The sequence below is a fragment of the Rattus norvegicus genome, chromosome 12, assembly GCF_036323735.1.
Source record: "Rattus norvegicus strain BN/NHsdMcwi chromosome 12, GRCr8, whole genome shotgun sequence".
In the NCBI taxonomy this organism is placed as follows: Eukaryota; Metazoa; Chordata; class Mammalia; order Rodentia; family Muridae; genus Rattus; species Rattus norvegicus.
Window position 1 is genome coordinate 43,402,670 of NC_086030.1, and position 21,869 is coordinate 43,424,538.

Below are 21,869 nucleotides of genomic sequence, written 5' to 3' on the forward strand. Positions count from 1 at the left end.
AGAAGGGCACCACAATCCACGATTCCAGAGAGAGGGGTGTGAGAGAGAGAACAAACTTCTGGTATGGATGGATTCATACTGAGGTGAGGGGATCCCCGGTGAACTGTCTTTAAGGGACCCTTGCTCAGGTGTACAGGTGGTGGCAGTACCCTCAAAACACCAGTGTCTGGTCATCATTTCCAGAGGCTCCCGGTACTGGCTCAGACAGACAAACTGGAGTTAGGACTTAAATGATGTATAGCTATTTTCTCCAAATTGGAAAAACAAAATAAACAACAAGAAAACCCTATTCTTCTAGAACGGTGGCCCTCAACCTTCCTAACACTGTGACCCTTTAATACAGTTCATGTCATGGTGACTCCCCCCAACCATAAAATTTTTTTTCTCCTTCGTAACTGTAATTTTGTTATGCTATGACTTGTAAACATGTGATATGCAGGATATTTGACATGCGACCCTCAAGAGGGTCACAAGGCACAGGTTGAGAGCCGTTGTGGGTCAATAAGACTTGGGACTGGGGAACTTGGGACTGGGGAGTTTTACAAGACACACAAAGGTTCCCCAATTCACAAGGCCTCTCTCTTCAAGTTACTTGAAACAGTTTTGGGGTTTTGCTGTTTGTTTAATGTTGTGGAGAGGAGGCTGTCCTCACGGACAGGTCTGCACCTTGTGCACGGAGCTCAATGGACCTTGGCTTCCGTGAGTCCCCGCCCATATTGGGGTGGGCTTCTCAGGGATTGGATCCTGAGGCCTTTGACATCACCAATGAATCTCTGAGGGAGTTGTAAGCTCATGGCATCACCTCCGGTAAAAACCCAGGATATGGTGCGGAGTTAGAGAGCATGGTTGGGAGAGATGTGGCCTACAAAGATGCATCCTGCCCCTCGCCCCCCCCCCGTCTCCCCTGCCCTCTCACCCCCCTTGCCTTCGCCCCCGCCCCCACCCCCGTCCTCCCCCTCGCCCCACCCTCCTGCCCTGGCCCTTCATACTCAGCTCACTGGCCACCACACAGGGAACCACTCAGGAACAACGAAACAAAGCTTCCATGATCAAAAGTCAACACAATTCCTTCCTCCTTTTCAACTGTTACTAGGGCTGGCAACATGGCTTAGTCGGTGCTTTGCTGCCAAGGCTGGCGCTCTGAGTTCGATCCCCATAACCTGCAAAGTCCAGGGAGAAAGTGGATTCCTGTACATTGTCCTCTGACCTCCACTCACAGCCCATTGCACTCTCCCTCTCCACACCCCCACACCTCGACACCCCCACTCACAGGGAGAGGGAAAAGGGGAGAGAATAAATTTGTAAGTAAGCAAATAAATGTGATTAAATTGGTTTTGCCAGATAGGTCTCAGAGCACTGAATGGTGGTGGTGGTGGTGGTGGTGGTGGTGGTGGTGGTGGTGGTGGTGGTGGTGGTGGCGGCAGTGGCGGTAGTGGTGCATGGATAAAAGCCGCCTGGAGATTATTCAGTGGAATACGTGTACAGGTTCTGTACAACACCCTGCTGTTTTCTACAGCAGATTTGAGAGCCCATGGATTTCCATGAGGTTCTGTGGCTACAGAGGGACAGCTGTAATTAGGCACACGGGGGCCTGAATCAGATGGGAAACCGTTAGCCACGCGTATTTTAGATACACACACACACACACACACACACACACACACCCTGCTGGAAAGACCCACCCACCCTCAGCCCCCTTAAAGGGGACAGCCCAGGCCATCTGGCCAGAGCTTAAAGGCCCCTGACACTTACCAATGCTGAGGTGCCTTCTGCATTAATCCCTGGAATTAGCTTCCGGCCCCACTGGCTCCGTCCCCCGAATTACCGGGGTGCAAAGGTCAACACATTAAGCAGGGCAGAGCAATACCAGGCCGTAAATCCCCCGGGCAACATGGAAGCCTCAGTGATATTCACACGGAATCACCCGGCCACCCATGACCCCCATACTGGGGCCGTTGTGTGTGTGTGTGTGTGTGTGTGTGTGTGTGTGTGTGTGTGTGTGTGTCCCGCACTGTGTTTATGAGCCTGGTCAAGCCCTCCTGGGCAGCGCCCCCACACGCAGCCCTTTGATCACGGAAACCCAATACCCAAGGCCTGTGTTTTATGGACAAGCAAGTCTAGATTAAGAGAATTAACCACAGCGGTCACAACTCATAAATGGAGGCCTGGACCTCACCGCAGCATGGCCTAGGGGGACCAGGAAAGGGCGGAGGGGGAGCGAGGATGGGTCCCAGGGTCCAATCCGTGGCACCCGCCCTGCGTCACTCCAGAGCCGAGGTAGGCATGGCGGACAAGCATGAGCGTGAGCGTGTGCAACCCGCACAGGGAGTTGGGAACTTGAATCTCAGCAATGTCAGTGTCTCTTCCCTGCTTACACCAGGCTCCCAGGCTGGCTGGCTGTTTACTCTGTTTCCGCAGCCTTTCCAGAGTCTATCAAATAGCCACACCAATCCCCACATCAGGCACAGCTGAGCGTTGACATGTGCCTCCCCAGAGGTTTGAATTCCAGGCCTGGTACCTGGAGACGTCATCTTATTTGAAGATAAGGTCATTAAAATGGTCACGAAGACTCTAGGGCATGTCGCTGGGTTTAGGGTGTGCCCTAAGTCCAGTGACTTACATCTTCCTGTGACCCCAGACGTTGACTAGAGAGACATGAACACAAGCCAAAGGTCTGCCCCGCCATGCTGGGCACCACAGGCCACTCCTGGAGAGGCAAAGGGTGGCTCTCCTGTTAGAGAAAGAACATGGAAGAACACGCCCAATCTATCCCCTTCTGTGTGTAGGTCTGTGCAAAAAACAAACACGTTGAGGCTTCTGCATAAGGGGCTTCTGACTGCCTCCACTATGAGACAAGAAGAGTCTTCTGGTTGCTTGTATTTCTGTTGTTGTGTGTGTGTATGTGTGTATGTATGTGTATGTGTATGTGTGTATATGTGTGTATATGTGTGTATGTGTGTATGTGTATGCATGTGTGTGTATGATTGTGTGTATGTGTGTGTATGTATGTGTATGTGTGTATGTGTATGTGTGTGTATGTGTGTATGTGTGTGTATGTATGTGTGTATGTGTGTATGTATGTGTGTATGTGTATGTGTGTGTATGTGTGTATGTGTGTGTATGTATGTGTGTATGTGTGTATGTATGTGTGTATGTGTATGTGTGTGTATGTGTGTATGTGTGTGTATGTGTGTGTGTGTGCATGTGTGTGTGTGTGCTGAGGTACACCTTTTGCATGCACATGTGTGTGCATAAATTTGTGCCGAGGCCAGACAACAGTCTCAGGTATCTCCCCTCAGGAGCAGCCCACCATCTTTTGTTTTCATTTTTAAAAAGACAAACAAGCATAGAAATGTTTTCTATTTAAAAAAATGTAATTGGGCTTGGTGGTGTACATATCACATATTAATCCCAGAACTTGGGAGGTAGGCAGATCTCTGAGAGTTCAAGACCAGCCTGGTCTCCATGGTGGGTTCTAGGTTAGTCAGGGCTACATAGTGAGATTCTATATCAATCAATCAATCTATATATATCAATCAATCAATCAATCAATAGGTAAAGGCTTTGTTCCCATGCAGATGTCCCAAGCCCTGCCCTGTGACCATGCTGACTGGTAAACTCACTGTCCAGAGCAGTCCCTTGGGTGCTTCCTCTCATGAGAGACTGAAGGGGTGATAGCTGAATACAAATATTGTTGTTTATTTGCTTAAATAATGCTTCTAGTTACTTACTTGACTTGGGCATTCAACCAGTGGAATGGACTACAACTGTCCCATTTTCTTTCCTAAAAGTGGGTTGAGTGGAAAGTTCCAGGTCTTTTGAGAAGGGCTCTCTCAGTAGGACCAGGGGCTCACCCACCACTTAGGCAGTGGAGAGAAGCAAGGAAGGCCTTGGGGGTCTCCAGACAGAAAAGCACCAAGGCCATGCCCACTCCTCCATCTTCCCCTCCAGCCACCTACACCTCATCCGTTTGTCTCTTGTCTCTGTCCGTTTGGGACTCATCTCTGCCCTCGAGTAAGTCAATGCTTCCATGCTTTGCACAGCTGGGTCATTAGGTCTCAGCTCTGTGTCTTTTCCTTGTGTTGGCTCTTCATCCACCACACACAACAGAGAGAGCAGGAGGCAGGCGGAGAGGGAGGAAGGGAGGGAGGGAGACAAAAAGAGGCAGAGACTTAGTCAGTGCTCTATTGCTGTGAGGAGACACCATGACCAAGGTAATTCTTATAAAAGGAGATTTGTTTTCAACTCTTAAAATAAAAGCATCCGACTGGGGCTTACAGTTTCAGAGGTTTAGTGAGTTATCATGGCAGGGAGCAGGGCAGCATGCGAGCAGACACGGTACTGGAGAAGGAGCGGAGAGTTCCTCATCCAGATCCGCAGCTACCGGGAAGAAAGAGACACTGGGCTCAGCTTGGGCTTTTGAAACCTCAAGGCCCACCCCCCAGTGACACACTTCCTCCAGTCAGGCCACACCCCCAACCCCTCTCAAACAGTGCCATTCTTAATGACTAGCATTCAGATATATGAGCCTGTGGGAGCCATTTTCACACACACACACACACACACACACACACACACACACACACACACAGAAGCACTCCGACACCACCTGTTCACCTTACCTCTGGCCCAGGAGTCCCTTGACAAAAGGGTGTTGTCTCTCTTGTCCACTGCAAAACCCCGGCTGGCAGAAGAATCCACATTGACACGTGACAGACACAGAGAGCCTAATGCATACAATCGTGAGATCTCACTTAGCCTCCCTTCGCCTCCCTCCACTTGCTCATGTCTCTTCCCACCTCTGCAACAGCACAGTAGTGCTGTGTGTGTGTGTGTGTGTGTTTGTGCGCGCGCGCACGCGCACGTTTGTGTACATGCATGCTTGCACGTGTGGCCATGACAGCAGGTGTTACGGAAGCCAGGTGCTGGATACCCTGAGTGACCAGGGGATGTGAGTACCATATGGGTGGTGGGAACCCAACTGTGGTCCTCTGGAGGTCCTCTTAACGGCTGAGCAGTTTCTCCTGCCCCAGCAGCTGGTGTCCTGATTTAAACCCCCACTGCTTTTCCTCCAAGTCCCACAGTGACCCTGTGGGTAGTAAGTTGCCTGGGTCAGCCTGACTTTGCTGTAGGAGCCAGATGCCTGGTCAGACGCTAAGATGGCCCTGTGAAAGGGTTTTCTTAGCTGAGGCTCTCATCGCATGTCACCAATAGACTTGACCCAGATGAAAGATTCAAGAGTCAAGGTTCCCAAGGAAGAGGAACTGCCTCCAAGTGGCCTCTGGGCTTCCACTGCAATAGCCACTGTGGCCTGGGCCCCCAGCCTGACCTCAGATGAGCATCTTGCAAGTCTCTAAAGCTTTGGCCCAAGAGGGAATTATTTCTCCGTCGCTTCTTGTCCTTCTGGCTAAGGACAAGTGAGAAATGTTGACCCATGAGCAACCCTGTGTGATAAAACTCAGGGGCCTTTGCCATATTTAATGCAAAGTTTCTTAGGACCTGGAGAGGTGGCACTGGCTGCTCTTCCAGAGGACCCAAGTTCAATTCCCAGCACCCACAGGGTAGCTCACAATTGTCTGTAACTCCAGTTCCAGGGGTTCTGACATGTTCTTCTGGTTTCTGTGTACAACAGAGGTACATGTGGTGTGCAAAAGTATGTGCAGACGAGACACCCATACACATAAAACAAAACTAAAGTTAAAAAAAAAAACTAATAAACACAGCCATTCTACATATGTCTGGGGTCCATGTGACATTCTAATGTGTGTGTCTAAAAACACACGATTGCTGCATTCCCAAAATAGGTAGGGCCTCATTTGGGGCATTAATTTGTATTGGACACATTCAAATCGCACTGTACCCACCTAATTCAGCGGTTCTAACCTTCCCAATGCTGCAGCCCTTTCATACAGTTCACGCTGTGGTGACCCCCAACCATATAATTACTCCATTCCTACTTCATAACTAATCTTGCTACTGTAATGTAATGTAAACACCGGATATGCAGGATAGCTGATGTGCCACCCCTTGATAGGGGCATTTGAGCCCCAAAGGGGTCATGACACACAGGCTGAGAGCAGCTGTTCTCACCACTGTTAACAGGAGTCCTTCCTCCCATCCTGCCCCTGAACCCAACAGCAACCCCCCTTTTCTTCCTCCCTCCTCTTTCCCTCCCTTCCCCTCCACTCCCTCCTCCCTCCCCTTTTCCCTCCCCCTTTCCCCCTCCCTCTCCCTTCCCCTCTTCTCCTTCCCCCCTCTCCTCCCTCCCCCTCCCTTCCCCTCTTCTCCCTCCCCCCTCTTCTCCCTCTCACTCCCCCTCTTCTCCCTCCCCTCCCTCCTCCCTCCCCCTCTTCTCCCTCCCCCTCTCTCTCCCTCCTCCCTCCCCCTCTTCTCCTTCTCCCTCCCCCCTCTTCTCCCTCCCTCATGCTCACCCCTCTGTGCTCTTCTCTATCCCTATGATCAACCCTCCGCTTCAGCTTGCAGTAAATATCAGCCTCAGCCAGACATGGTGGTTCTTAGCCATAATCCCAGCACTCGAGAGTTGAAGCCACAGGATGGTGAGGTTGAGAACAGCCTGGGCTACCTTGTAAGACCCTGACTCAAAAGCAAAAAGTAGTTTCTTGGAGGAGAGTTTCCCCTCCTGTCTTGGCAGAGGTGACTTCCCCAAGTATTTCTTGGCAACCAAGTTCTTCTGACTTCATCCATGGACCAGGGCCTTTCCAGTGGCCAGAAGAGGAAGGGGATTAGCTGTAAGTGTGTTTGTCTTTGCTTCGAGCTTAGTGCCTTTCTTACTTGGAGCCCCATCTTGAAGGATGATGGCTGTTTCTCTCAGTCTATCCATCCACAGTGTAGAATCTGCAGCTGCTACCTCAGTCTCCGAGAGCTCCTCTGTCCTCTGCCTGCAGGGCAAGCTGGTATTGAATGGAGAGACGTCACTGATTCAGGCTCAGTTTATTATCAGCAAGACTTGGTCAAGATGTCATGGTAAGTCTCCAAGCAGCAGAAAGCTAGTTCGTCTCACTGGGAGGCATGTATTTCAACTGTATAGGTCCTGGTTTTAACCAGCAGCATTGTAATTCACCAGATGCCAAGAATTGAACTAAATAGTATTTTTCAAAGAAATACGTTAGGGGGAAAAAAAATCTTTCTTTCTCTTTCATGCAAGAGTTAAAGGGTCCTTTTGGGCTCAGCTTTTCTGAAAAGTAAATAAATAAATAAAAATAAACCTTTCCTAGACACATCTGTGTAGATTAATGTTGGTGCGTGTGTGTGATTTTCAGTAGAAGACATTGGGAGATTTGAGTACCTGGTGTGCTCTAATCAGAGGTCCTCAAGTATACTGCATCTTAACTTAGTTCCTCCCTGCTTCCAGGGTTCCCGGGCTTTCGACAAGATGTTCAGAACTGTGCTCCAACCTAAGAAAGGCCCCGGAAGGTGCTCAGCCCAAAGCAAAGAGAATGCATTTACACCTAATCCCCTCCCCTTTTTTGGTCACTGGAGAGGCTCCGGTCCACGGATGAAGTCAGAGGGCACTGTTTGCCAAGGGACACTGGGAGAAGTCACCTCAGCCAAGACAGGAGAGGAAACTCCATGCCAAGGCTGGGATCCACTTTCAGGCTCCCATCACCCCCTGCTTTCAATTTCCCCACGCTGCCGCATCTCCGATTTTTCCAGTGTCCGAAGCAGAAGTTTTGGCATTATCCACAACCTCCATCCTTCGGGCTGGCCGGCACGGTGCTCACATCCATCTGTGTCACGGAGAACATCCTACTTCACGGTAATGGGTCTTCAAAGCTAAAACACAAGGGCGGTCAGTGAGCACCAGCTTGGCCAAGTGAGTGGCAGGAAGGAGAAAAGATGGCTCTCAAAGGGCTTTTCAGATGGGGAGGGTAAACCAGACTATGCAGTGGAAGCAGCTGGCCAGCTAACGGGGCGTTGAGGATGTCACGCACTGAGTGGGTCACACGTGCAACACAGGAAGTCGTCCGTGAGTGTGGTGACGCATGCGGAAGAACCAATGCCATCCTTGTGCAGGCTGAAGTCACCTACGGCTGTGCTGGCTTACATCTGCAATCCCCGCCCTCTCGGGCAGAGGCAGGAGGATTGTAAGTTTGAGGACGGCCTGGTCTACACAGTTCTAGGCACCCTGAGCTTAGAGGGAGACTCAGTCCCAAAATCAACAGGGTAAATTAAATAAGAGCTCATATGTCGTGTCTCCTGCTTCATTTGAGTTGTTTTCCTAACTAAGAGTATTTGGCCCGAGTGGCTAACGATAGGGAACAGAGTGCTACATCGCTTCAAAGGCACCTTGCAAAGCCCCTTCCCTTTGGCTGCCTCAGGAAACTCAAAGAGTGTACAATACTCTCTTAGCTCAGATTCCTTTACTGTCCAGTGTGTGCTGCTAGGTTGTACAGGAAAAGGCTCACTGCCGCCCTTGACATGACACACATTATTCCCCATCTAGTCCTTTAATGATTTAACGATATACGCAGCCTATGAGCTCTCCCAACTCGACGAAATGCAGTGTTCTGGCTAGCGTTCACTAATGTCTACTGGACACAACATACAATCACTTGGGAGAAATCTAAGTGAGAATCTGTCTAGGTCAGCTTGGCCTGTGGGCACGTCTAAAGAGGGGTTGTGTGGGACAGTGGACCTTGCCGGGAAACTTAGTAAGGTAGAGAGGGTCTGATTCCCCTGCAGCCGGGTATCCACCTGAGATGGTAGGCAGCCCCTGCTCCCTGCCAGATTCCTGGCCTGGAACACGTGATCGAACTCCCCACGTTGGTCACACAGTGCCAAACAATGTTCTCCATGCTAATGAGGTCTCTAAAGGCCCTGAGGGCTTAGCCAATAAGCTCCCCTTCCCAGACAGTCCTCCCTGCAAAAGCTATTTAATCTCTGGTCCACCCTGAGGAGTTGGTACACATCCATTTTCCACAATGAACAGTTAATAAACGGTATGGATAAACATGGACTGTCTCTCCCATCAAAACCACTGTGGTGAACATGGAGAAGGCCTTTGCCTACAGAGCTGCAGCCTAAGTCTCCCGTAGAAGGCCCCTCTACCCTTCCAGACAACTGCACTACCTTTGTTGATGAACTAAGCTGGAGTTCCCCATTTCCCAGGCCCTGGGTTTGTCATTGTCCACAGCCTCCAACGATCCCGGCCTTGTCTCGGGCCCATGGACCCCTGATCCTTCATCCCCAAGTAGTCTGTGTGACACCCAGTGTTGCAAGGGTTGCCTGAGAGTCAGGGAACCCCAACTTCGGCCTCCCACATCTTAAGACTGTGTCTTCCCATCCTGACAGTGATGGTGGTACGGGGAGACGAAGTCAAGCACTCCCCATGGTTCAGTTTGCTTCTCCAATGACGGCTCCCAGCACCCCAGCAGCTGGTGGAACGCAGACCCACAGGGTTGTTTTAACTGTTAATTGGCATAGGAAGACCCAGCCCCCTGTGGCAGATCGTTGGTGGGGGAATAAGAGTGAAGAAAGTTAGCTTAGAGTGAGTACAGACACTCAAGTGGGGACGTTCTCACCCTGCTCTTATTTCTGGATATGGCTCCCTTAAGTTCCTACCTTGACTCCCCCAAAATACTGGAGTCTACCCGGAACTGTAAACCTGATAAACCTGACTCCCCAAGTTGCTTTTGGGTAGGATTTTCATCACAGCAGCGGGAATGAAACAAGAACGTTCACTCGGAAACCTACAGCACCCCAGTCCCAACCTGCATCCCGTCTCTCCATCCCCACTCCCCTCACCTCACCACCACCCGGATCTCAAGTCTGTCAACTCTGCTTGTGTTCCCCCCGACACACCATAGTCTCTTTGTGTTAAAATCTGGTTCCTTGGGTTACAAAGGGACCAGTCTGTGTTGTCCAGCTTTGAAGGGTTTTGTTTTTTCTAAGATAAAGTCTTGCTGTGTAGAGCAGGCGAGCTCTGAGCTCACAACCCTTCTGACTCAGCCTCCCAAGGGCTGGCATTGCAGATCTGTGTCACCACATTCTATGTCCTGGGTTTTTTTTTAAAATCTATTATGACATCAGGGGTTAGTTGGGATTGCTCCAGCTGATGACATAAGAGCTCTGTGTCAAGAGTTTTCCAGAGGTGGTAGGTACAGTAAACAAGAAGAAAGAAATGGCAGATAAAAGGCACATTACATGGTGGGAAGGTTAATGTGGACTGTCAACTTGACAGGATCTAAGATTGCCTAGGAGACAGGGCATGCCTGTGAGGGATCGCCTAAATTAACTGAGGTGAGAAGATTCATCTTCACTGTGAGTGTCACCAAGCTGGGATCCTGAACTAAATAACAAGGAGAACGTGAGCTGAGCACCAGCGTCCATCTCTCACTGCTTCCTGACTGTGGGTGTCATGTGAACAGCCGCCCCACGCTCCTGCTGCCTTGCCTTCCCCACCATGATGGACTATATCCCCTTAGACTGTGAGCCAGAATAAGCCCCTCCCCCACATGATGGACTGTATCCCCTCAGACTGTGAGCCAGAATAAACCATTTTCCCCATGGTGGACTGTATCCCCTTAGACTGTGAGTCAGAATAAGCCCCTCCCCCACATGATGGGCTGTATCCCCATCAGACTGTGAGTTAGGATAAGCCCTTTCCCATGATGGAATGTATCCCCTCAGACTGTGAGCCAGACTAAGCCCCTCCCCCACAATGGACTGTGTCCCCTCAGACTGTAAGCCAGAATAAGCCCTTCCCCCCCTTAAGCTGCTTTTCTCAGCTGTTTTGTCACAGAGATGAGGTAAGTCACTACTGCATTCATTATATGTGGGATGCAGCAACCTCAGGGTGCCAGCTTCTTACTGGAAGAATGGAATCTTCCAGAACCATAAAGACAACAGTGAGCGCTTGCCTGGCATTGCAAAACTACCAAACGCCAATGAATTGTTCATTTTGGAGAGCTGATTTGTGGTACAGTGAACTTTACTAATGTTTTAATGGAACGTTTTCCAACCACGAGCCACCACGGAAAGTCAGAGTGTCATGTATTTAGGGCAAGGCAGCCATGCTGCCTACATAGTTCTGAGCTGTCTCCCTGGCAGGGAGAGACCTCTATGCCCCTGCAATTTGAAGGTTGAGACCCATTCTGCAGGGGGTGAAGTCTTGAGTGTTTCAAACCTTCAGTGGAAGAGGCAGTGTGACTACTGAGGCGTAACCAGAGGACGGTCAGCACGGTGCCACACGCCAGCAACATGAAGGCCACTGTGTTGTCCTTATCCTCCTTCAGTTACTGACTGCTGAATTTGTGTAAAATAACTGGAAAAACTGTCAAGGAGCAGGAAACAGACTGAGGCCAAGGCTCAATGGCTACAAATGTTCACCTGCATGCCCAGCACCTCAGAAACTGGGCATGGGAGTGTGGGTCTCTGGCCCTAGCACTAGGGAATAGGAGTGGGGGTCCATGCACTAGGGAAGTAGAGACAAGAGGATCGGAAGTTGAGGGCTATCCTCTACTACATAGTGAGTTCAAGGCTAGCCTGAGCTACATGAGACTGAGCATAAAGAAGACAGGAATGGATGAAAGGAAGGAAGAAAGAGAGATGGAGAAAGAGAGAGGAGAGTAAGAAAGAGGGAGGGATGGAAAGGGAGGGAAGGAAGGAGGAAGGGAAACAGGTCTCTTTGTCAATGGGTGGGGGGAGGGGAAGGCTTGCAGAGCTACCTCACAGTCTCTTAGCAGTTGATTTTTCTGTCCATTAGAGACGAGAAACCTGAGGGTTGTTTTTCAGATCACTGGTATGAATTCACCCCTAATTTCTGAACCCCCTGATCCCAGGGCTGTACGCTGCGACAGTTCTCCTGAGCCTCAGCCATTTGGTGAAACTGAGTGAGTAGGCGTTCGTTTGCCCTCCGTGGATCTGACAGAAGGCAGAAGCCAGGTTTACAGCCCATGTACTCACAGTACGGCTTGCTGGCGACTTCTCTCACCGGGGGCAGCAAGCGAACCTGGTGTTTTCCTGACAGATCTGAGGAAACTCAACAGGTCTCTCTGCCCAGCTCTGGAATGCAAGGGTCCTCCTCAAGGTTGGTGCCATTCAACCACTGGCTGGTAACGGAATCCTCCTGGTTCAGTGCCACACTCACTGTGTGACTTCAAACAATCCACTCTAGCTCCTAGCGCCTCTATCTCGGTGTCCAGGAAATGCAATCAGATGCAAGTGGCTTCTCGTGGAGATGAGACCAACAGCTGCGTGTGGACTTCTGTAACTGTCAACCCTTTCAGAGCATGGACCAGCCCTGGCCAGTCTTCAGCCCACACCTCCCCATCCACTCCTCATCTCAGCTGCAGCAAATCCTGGATCCTACAGCCCTTGCATCCACAGGGCAGAGGGTCTGACCTATTGTCTCTTCACCCCTGCACCAGTGACCACCTCCCAGGACATATCTGTATGTCTTCAAAGAACTGCAACGATCTGCTCCCTCAGAAGGCTGGGGGAATGCGTGTCGGACACTGGGCACGGCCTAAGAAAAGCTTGGTAGTCAGGGACAGAGCGCAAGCAGAGATATTCTGGACCTGTTTCCAGGAACCTGTATCACCCCCTGAGCTAGGGGTCATGGCTGCTGCCAGCCATCAAGACACCTCAGAGCACCAGTTCCTTAGAAGCCACGATGGGGAAAGCTGTGACCGAACCCATCGCCTGCCTTGTGGGTCCCTGCCTCATGTGTGGGACCCACTCCTACAGGTAACGACAGGGAAAACTGGTTGTAAACTCTGTGTCTCACAGAAAGTCATGAGCCCTGGATTCCCAAGACCTGGACCTCCAGGTCAGTGCTCTCAGTTTGGCTGAGGTGGGGAGATGCCCTGAGGCCTTGTCTCTGCAGAGAAGGTCCCTGAAGCAAAGCTGGAGGAGGTTGGGCAGAGGTTGCCTGGTGACGGCCCAGCGCAGAGCCACAAACTGCCAAGAGCTTCGGGTCCTTTCTTCCATGGGGCCTGTGCAGGGGCACCTTCCCTTAATTCTGGAATGTCCTCTCCCCAGATACCTCTCCATCACCACGACCCTTGGCCTACATAACGTGGCTCATTCAGAGCTCTCTAACACCCTCACCACACACATACCTCCCACCATGCCCTCCTCTGCTGGTCCTGGCTACATTCAGTTCCCCAGGTCAACCAGGGCGGTTCAGCTTCCAGTTGCTTCTGTTGTGTCCAACATTGTTGCGTTGGGTGAAACAGGGCAGAGTCTTGACCTCAGATGTGCTGAACGACCTCGAAGGTAAATACGCCCAGTCTTCACTCCTCACTGAGAACTTAAATATATCACAAAGGAGTGGGTGAATGAATGAATCACCGCTTGAAAGAATAAATGAGTACGTGGGTAAGCAAATGAAAAGATTAGCAAATGCGTGAATGACAGCGTGGATGCAAGGATACAGGGGCGGGGTGAAGGAACGCAGGGGCGGGGTGGAAGAACGCAGGAACGGATGTGCATAGAAGAGCGCATGAGCGGAAGTGTGCCTGGAAGACAGCATGGGCGGATGTGTGGGTGGAAGAACTCGGGCAGACGCATGCGTGGAGTAGCTCATGAGCGGAAGTGTGCGTGAAAGACCGCATGGACTGATGTGTGCATGGATGGACACATGGGGGGATGCCTGCATGGAGGACAGCGTGGGCAGATGCCTGCGTGGAGGAACGCAGGAGTGGATGCGTGGGTGGAGGAACTCGGGCAGACTCGGACATGGAGGAGCTCATGTATGCGTGAACGGATGTACAGATAGCTGGGTGGAGGAGTGCCTGGGCAGATGTGTGCGTGGATGGACACATGAGTGGATTGTGCATGGAGGAGCGCATGGGCAGATGTGTGTGTGTGTGTATGGACACATGGCTGGGTGAGCAGATGCGTGTGTGAATGAATGAGTAAATGGCCGGCTGAGCAGAGACAGGGCACTGAATGAGTGTTACTTCACTGATGCTCTCTAGAGCATGGGTCTGCTGTTACTCCTCCTCCTGTCTCCCATTTCATCTGCAGTGGGAGAAGGGTAGAGCGCTGGGTGTGAGCAGGACTCTAACCGCAGGCACAGGGAAAGGAGGGCATTTCTTGAAAGGGGCACCTGGAGAGGCTGTTCCAGGCAGAAGCTGACCCCTAAAGGGCAGCTGTGTCCCTGACCCGTCACCTTCCCCGGTTCTGATCTTTATGGGCCGGCATCTTTTAGCATCAAAGGAGACAGCAGTCCCGCGATTCGTCCTGCAACAGCTCTATAAAAATGTAATTACCCAGTAACCCGCTGTCTGCAAAACAAGCCATCTTCCTGTTTCTTCTCCCATAAAGAGCATTTGACAGTTCTGTTCTATCAGCTTGTAAAACCTGGAGAGAGCAGGCTCAGCCCTCCCTGAAATGAAAACCTGTCTGGAGAGAGTGCCAAAAGAAGGGGTATTGGGAGGGGGGCACATCTTGGACCCTCCAGGCTGCTGCCTGTACGGCTGTTGCAGATTTTCAGAGAAGGCGGGAGAGAGACTTGTCCTGAAGATGTGGGGCTCAAAGACTGAAATGGTGTTAGAGACGGATAGAGACCCAGCCTGCTGGGGCATCCTCATGGCTCCCAGAGAACCAGCCCTAGTAAAAGAAACATTTACCAGGCATCTCCTGCATGAGAGACATGAGGCTGGGTCCTCAGCGTTCAACTCAAGCACAATGGGTGTCGGCACTTTGCTGTCTGGTGAGAACTGTGACCTACAACCTCGGATGTCTGAACATGTTGTCCCCATGTCCCCAGCTGGTGGCACCATTCTGGGAACCCCGTGGAAGCTTTGGGAAGTGGGGCCTAAATGTTAGCCTGGTCCTCAGTTCCCAGCTCACTATGCTCTCTGTCCCATAATGACACAAATAGCCTCTGTCTTTGCCACTGTGTGGGATGGAAATCCCCCTGAGACTGTGAGCCAAAATACACCTCCCCTCCCTTTCTTGTCCCTGTCAGGAATATAGGTCACAGTGACCCAAAGGTAACCATGACACCCTTCACGAAACTCATACCAAAGCTATCCACTCATCTTGGATGCTGGTAGACACTTTGATCTGATAAGGTGGGTGTCAATCCCTAAGTACAGGAGGGACCTATTGAGACCATTTTGTAGCTTGTCTTATAGCTTCTCGAGTGTGTGCATTTATGTGTATACGTGTGTGTGGGTACTTGTGCAGGGGTATGCATGTGTAAAGGCTAGAGGTTGATATCAGGTGCCTTCCCCAACTCCTGCCTGCCTTTGTTTTGAGACAGTCTCTTACTAAGACCTGGGGTTCACTGACACAGCTGGGCCAGCTAGCCAGTGAGCTCTAGGGATCCTCCTAGCTCTGCCTCCTCCCCCAGGACGGCAGGCACATCCCAATACAGTCAACTTTTTTTTTTAGATAGGTGCCAGGAATCGAACTCAGGTCCTCGCTTCTAAGCATCTGAGGACACGATTTTGTTTGGGGCCCTTTGAGGATGTATTGAAATACAGGGTCCAGTTGAAAGCATCAAGGATTGGAGTCATAGCCAGTAGATTTGTCTGTACAAGACCAGTACATACTGGACCATTGATCCTGTATCCAGTAGAGCATCATCACGGAGAAGGAAGAGGGAGATTTGATTTGATGAACATGGAAGAAGATAAGAAGAAAGCAAGGACTGGAAGGACGCAGCCAGTTTCCATGGAGAGACTTTTAGACAACAAAATTGAGTTAAGGGCTGGAGAGATGGCTCAGTGGCTAAGAACACTGTCTGCTCTTCCAGAGGTCCTGAGTTCAATTCCCAGCAACCACAGGGTGGCTCGCAACCATCTGTGATGGGATCCGGTGCCCTCCTCTGGCGTGTCTGAGGACAGCAACAGTGTGCTCACACGCATAAAATAAATAAATAATTCTTTAAAAGATTTGAGTTAAAATGGTTTGGCTCAGTGGGGAAAACCAAACAAACACATTAAGGAAGCAGAAAGAAGTTATATGAAAATCACCTTCGTTGGGAAAAGCACGGCCGTGTTCACCACTGGGAACCTGTGACTTGTCAGGGAGGGAAGATTGGAGCACTTCTTCGTAAGTCTTTCTGTCCCTGCTCATCATTCTGTTGGGCCCGACGTCCTGGTTCCTGAGGAGCTCTGAGGCCATACACATAGGATGTGGATGTGAGAGAGGCTTGGAGCTCTGACCACCGCCTCCACAGGTCCCAGGGTGCTGGCCATTCATAGCCCTCACCCATAATCACAAATCACCCTTCAACATGGTCCGGGATTTCAACACTGCAGCAGGCGTCTCTGGGTCAGAAGAAGAACAGGCCACAAGTCCCCAGTGCAGAATTTCAGCCCGGATACCCCTGGTTTACCCCATCCCCTGGAGTTCAGGCAGGATCCATGACAGTCCTGCCATTCTACTGAGGGAGCATGAACAGTGCCCAGTGCTGATGGGGGCAGGGCGGCCGGCCATTTCTGAAAGGAAACAATGTTGAACACTTAGAGAGGAGGGTGAACTATGAGAGACTGAGCAGGGCTTTCTCGCTTCTGCCTTGTAACCTTTTAAATGGGTGCAGCGCTTTCTTTTGACACAGGAAGAGAGAACAAGATGGAAAGAATGGAGTCTGGCTCTGGAAAACACCCAGAACTATCAGGACCGTTGGCCTCTGAAGGAAAGGCTCAGGAACATGCTTTTATCTGTTAACGTCCTCGGCTTCCAGACCTCTGTCTTACTAGCTTCCCTTTCTTTGTCTTTCAAAGAGGGAATTTTGACCAAGGAAGCTTGGCAGCTTGCTCCGGCGTTCTTGATCAACATTTTGACAAGGCTTCTGCCGCAGCTCCAGCCATAGATGCCTCCTTTGTAACGAGAATACAGTTCCTCCGAATCTCCTGTAATGAATGCTCTAAAGATGGGGATGGGGTATGCTACAAAGCTAGGAAACTGGGGACAGGACTCAGAATAGCTAGGACCCCGTAGCCTAGGTCTGCAGAGGCTGGGCACAAAACACAAATCCTGCTTGTTTGTTAGGAAGGACCAGTGGGTCCAAGCGGGCACCTACCACTACAGGTAGGACACTTAACTACAGGTGCGCACAGTTCCACTGCCCAGATGAGGTCACCAGTGGCAGAAGAGGTCCCAGGAGAATCTTAGCCAGTCTGGGGCTGTCTATCCACACTGGATCTCCAGTCTGAGCTTCAAGTCAGGTAGAAACCACACTTCAGCCCCCCTCTCCAAGGCATTTCTCCTGACCTCACCCTTTCTACCTCCAAAATGGGTATTCTCCTTCATCCCAAGCCCCTGAGGTAGCCTGTCTGTCTTGGTTCTTTAGAAAAAACAGTCAGAGACATGATGATGCCAGAGCAGGTGGGACTGGAGAATAAGCCAACCAATGACAAACCTGGTGTGCTAAATAATGAATGGTACTCGTGCCTCTGCCTGAAGAACTCAGCTTCTGACTTGGCATCGTGAGGCCACCAAGCATCCAGTGACTACAGATCTCCATCCCTGGTGCATGGATTTATTGACGCTGTTGCTTTCAAGGGCACTGGGAGATGTTTAGTCTGCCTTTCTATGGTCTGAAAGGTCCTGGAAGTAGATCAGAAGGCTCCTTGTGGGCTGAGCAGGCCTGGGATGTATCACGAGGCTAGCCTGTGCCCTCAAAGGTCCCATAAGCGAGGTCAGAGCAGTCAAAGGCTCGGCTCTAGCTCAGAATTCTGACTCCTGGAAGGTCTTGGAAACCTGGCTGAACCTCAGTTCACTTGCCTGTAAAATGGGTTCAAGAGGGGGTCCTCCCTCAAAAACTAAAAGAAGCGATATTCAGCGGGTGCTTAGCCCAGTGCTTATATTAAGGAGGCGGGGACAGTGCCATCTCCCAGAGCTGCCGATGGAGGACAGGGTGACAATGCGTATCAAACATGAGCCTCAATGCCTATCAGGCAATTAGTGATGAAATTGGCAGGCGATGGGGGCTGGGGTGACTGGGAGTGCCCTGCTTTCTCTGCTCCCATATGCCATGAAGTAAACAGCTCTCTTCTCTTCTGGTCTTCCCTTCACCATGACGCTCTGCCCACAGGTGGGTGTCCCAGAGACCACAGGCTCAACCCTCAGAAGGATTTCTTCTATTAGACTAATTCTCTCTGGTGTTTTTGACACAGTCACGTGTGAAGTGACTCATGAGGCTGTCTCTGTGTGTCAGCAGGTCAGATTTATTATATTTTATGGGTCAGTGTCTTAGCTAGCAGGAGACAATCTCAAACCAGATCAGGTGTACCTGTGGGGGAGAGGCAGGGATGGAACGGTCCATGAAGCCGGTACCGCCTGGGCTCCTCCCACTCTGGGACCTGAAGGACCCATGACAGAGCCCATCCCGGGTGGGTAATGGGGGGCTTGGAGAAGGTGCAATCTCTAAGGGCTGCCTGTCAGGGCTCTGATCTTCAGCTGAGGACTGCACGCACCCCTCCCCCCACCCCCTACAGGCTCCTCCCTCCCCTTCACCATTCATGCTCTGGTGGCTGATAACACCAAGAAACCAGCAGGGGGCAGGGTTTGCCCACACAGTGACGGATCACATCCCGGGGCAGGGGCAGTATGGACAAACATATGTAGTGGATTCACAGGGACACATGGAAGACACTGCCTTGTTACTTAGACCAGATGGATGGTGTCAGCTGCTGGCTTCTATCTGACCCCAAGAGCATGGTCACTAGTGACAGGGTGAAGAGCTGTGTACAGAAACATGAGTAGCCCCTGCTGTATACCTATGGCCTCCCAGATTCTGAGCAGGAACATGGGTCCCACCTACCCAGGTCACTGAAAGCAAAGAGAACACAGACAGAAGCAATGCCCAGGTCCTCACAACAAAGACTGACAAGGGCGATGATTTGGGGTGAGGAGAAAGGGCTGCCACCTGATACAGGAAGAGAGGCAAGAGACATTTAGAGATCCAGGGGCAGGGAAGACTGAAGGAGGTGCGGGGGAGTAGCCAGGGGTGGGAGGGTGATGTCTTAGTCAGTGAAGCACTCTTGCCTTGCAAGCATGAGAGCCTGAGTTCAGAGTCTCGGAGCTCACATAAAAATCTGGGTTTGGCGGAACCACATACGCTTGTTATCCCATTGACGGGGAGATGGGGAGGCAGAGCTGGTCTGGGAAATGTAGGGATGTTCTTGGCCAGTGAGAGACCCTATTCCAAATGAAAGGCCAGCAGGTACCAGAGAAGTGACACTGGAAGTTCAAGTTGTCCTCTGAGCTCCCCATGCAGAAATCCACGAGTACTCATACACGCAGGTGCGTGCTCACACATGTGCACACACAGGCGAACACACACACACACACACACACGCGCACACACACACACTAACGCAGGCACAGGCACACCCTCCTCTCTCTGAAAGGAATGCTCAAGTGTGAGGTGATGTTGCTGGGAAGAGAGGAGCTAGGTCAGGTCACACAGGGCCTCCTTGACCATAGAGACACAAACTTGGACAAGAGCCCAAGAGCCAGAGTAAACTGAGGAAGTGTTTAGGCAGGTGAGTGGCATGTTCTCCCAGGGACGAGTGTCTGGAGAGCCCGGTTAGGACTGCGTGTTGGGGAGAAGGCCGGGATAGCATGAGAGAGGGCCCAGTGGGTTGGCTGGGGAGGAACCTAGCTTGGTTTGGAGCTGGGGAGGAGAGGCGGAGAACTTTGCTATCTGACTCCTGCTGGCATGAGTCTCTCCAGAAGCACATGTGTGCCCTGGCCTGAGGGGGTGGGGGGGGAGGTCAGAATGACCCATGAACAGCTGAACATTCTTGTTCGCTCTGTTTCCAACTCAGAGATGGTTTCCAGGCTTCGGAAAGTTTCCTCCCTCTAGAGCTCCACACTCCCCCCACCCACAACCCCACTATCATCCCCCCCACCCCACCATCACCCCCTCACCACCCCCATCTTACCGCCCCTTGCCCCACTAAGAGCTCACCCCAGCTGCCAAAAACGTAAGCCACTGGGATTCCATGGGAGCAAAACACGTCAGGCCTCCAAAGAAGACACATTGCAGCTTAGTCAGAGGACAGAAACGTGATCGGCCTTCCTAGGGCCAGCAGAACCGAAGGCGGGACCGACGAGCTGCCAGGTACAATTAGCCTAAGCCCCAGCAACAGGCTCTCTGCCTCATTCATGTCAGCACCTTCTCTGGGCATCTGGCCTTAGTGCCTAGGCAACATGGTTCCTCCAGCTACTGACCTGGAAGAGCCTCTGAGAAAAGGAGCCTGCAGTTCCATCCACATATGGCCACTGGCATTGCCTCTGGAAACCCAAACAAGCACAAAGCCAGTACTGTGTTAGGAACATCCTTAAAGCCGGCATTATTGTTCCAGACAAGGACAGGAGCAACTGTGTTACAATTTTAACCTCCTGGGGGCACACTTTGCAACAAACCGCTTCTCCGTATGCTATACAGCAACACACATCACCTGCTTTATACCCCCAGGGGCATGGCGGCATAGCCTTTCATTTTCCAGATCCCGCTGGGGACAAAGGTGGAAACAAAACTTCCATTCCATGACCCGAGAGGAGAGAGACCCTTTGGTGCTGCGTGCTACAGATCTGCCCTCCCCACAGACACAGCCATTCCAGGTGCCCAGATTCTGACCCACAATCCCAGAACTTTATCTACATGTGTGACGTCATTCTTGCATTCATGATGGGAACCATAGAGCCACCTGCTGGACACAGGACAACAGGTTACCATCATAGGAAGTTCAGATAGAGACTAGTAGTGAGTGTTTGGGCAAAGCAGGTGATTCGGCTCTCATCACGGAGAACCCATGACATCATGTGCCCACAACCTACAGGAGACTCCCTAGATCCTTTCCTAACTCCATCCAGCCCCAAATTGAAGCTCACTATCCAATTCCACTGCAACTACTGCTATCCTTGGGGCACAGGTCTGCTCACAGGAGGAGGTCTCTTCGGGGGGAAAAATCAGCCCTGTTGCTCTTACTCCAGGGAGCTTTATTTGATCTGAGTGGAGTAGGAACATTGGCTCCAGGGTACTAGAGAATCAAGGGCCAGGGCTGGGAGATGTGTAAAGCCCACACCAACTTAAAGATTTGAGTTTGGAACCCCCGACCCATGTCTGTGTGCACCTATAACCCCAGCACTGAGGTAAACAGACAGATGGACATCCAGAGCTCACTGGATGCCAGCCTAAGGCTGACCTTCAGGCTTGGTGAGAGACTCTGTCTCAAATAAATAAGGTTGAAAGCAAAATATGACACTGGCATTAATACAGACACACACACACACACACACACACACACACAGAGACATAGACACATACACACATAGAGATATATAGACACCTGTACACACAGATACACATCACACAGAAGATACACACACATACATACAGGGAAACATACACAAACACACATACACACAGAGACATAAAAGCACACATACACACAGATATACATCATGTAGACACACCACATAACATACACACAGACACCACACACACACACACACAAATACACATACACACAGATATACCATGTAGACACACCACACACACACACACACACAAACACACGTACATACGTACAGACACACATAAAGACACATACACACAGATATACATGATACAAACACATCACACACACACACACACGAGAGAGAAAGAGAGAGAGAGAGAGAGAGAGAGAGAGAGAGAGAGAGAGAGAGAGAGGAGAAACTATCTCAGAATTATATAAAGCAGAGAATGTGGAGAATGTGGAGGGAGATGCTTGGTATTAACTCCTGCCTTGCACACATGGGCTAACACAGCCAAATACACACACAAACTCAACACTCCAGTGTACACACACACACACACACACACACACAGGAGAGAGAGAGAGAGAGAGAGAGAGAGAGAGAGAGAGAGAGAGAGATCAAGAACAAAGGAACCA

General features: G+C 51.0%; 1 long non-coding RNA gene across 3 annotated transcripts; it reads right to left on the minus strand.

The window, feature by feature from the left end:
- Positions 1-1,698: 1,698 nt before the first annotated feature.
- Positions 1,699-20,992, minus strand: LOC108352455 (uncharacterized). 3 transcript variants are annotated; one of them, XR_005492010.2, is made up of 8 exons: positions 19,898-20,989; positions 9,766-16,418; positions 7,564-7,794; positions 7,307-7,415; positions 6,432-7,195; positions 4,623-4,727; positions 4,279-4,380; positions 1,708-4,088 (listed from the first exon to the last, which is right to left on the minus strand). It is a non-coding gene; the product is annotated as an uncharacterized LOC108352455 (long non-coding RNA). The 3 variants fall into 3 exon arrangements; XR_005492005.2 differs by having other exon boundaries at positions 1,705-4,088; positions 6,432-7,794; positions 9,766-18,214; positions 19,898-20,992; XR_005492006.2 differs by lacking the exons at positions 9,766-16,418; positions 19,898-20,989 and adding an exon at positions 7,953-9,755 and having other exon boundaries at positions 1,699-4,088; positions 6,432-7,794.
- Between the last annotated feature and the right edge of the window lie 877 nt (positions 20,993-21,869).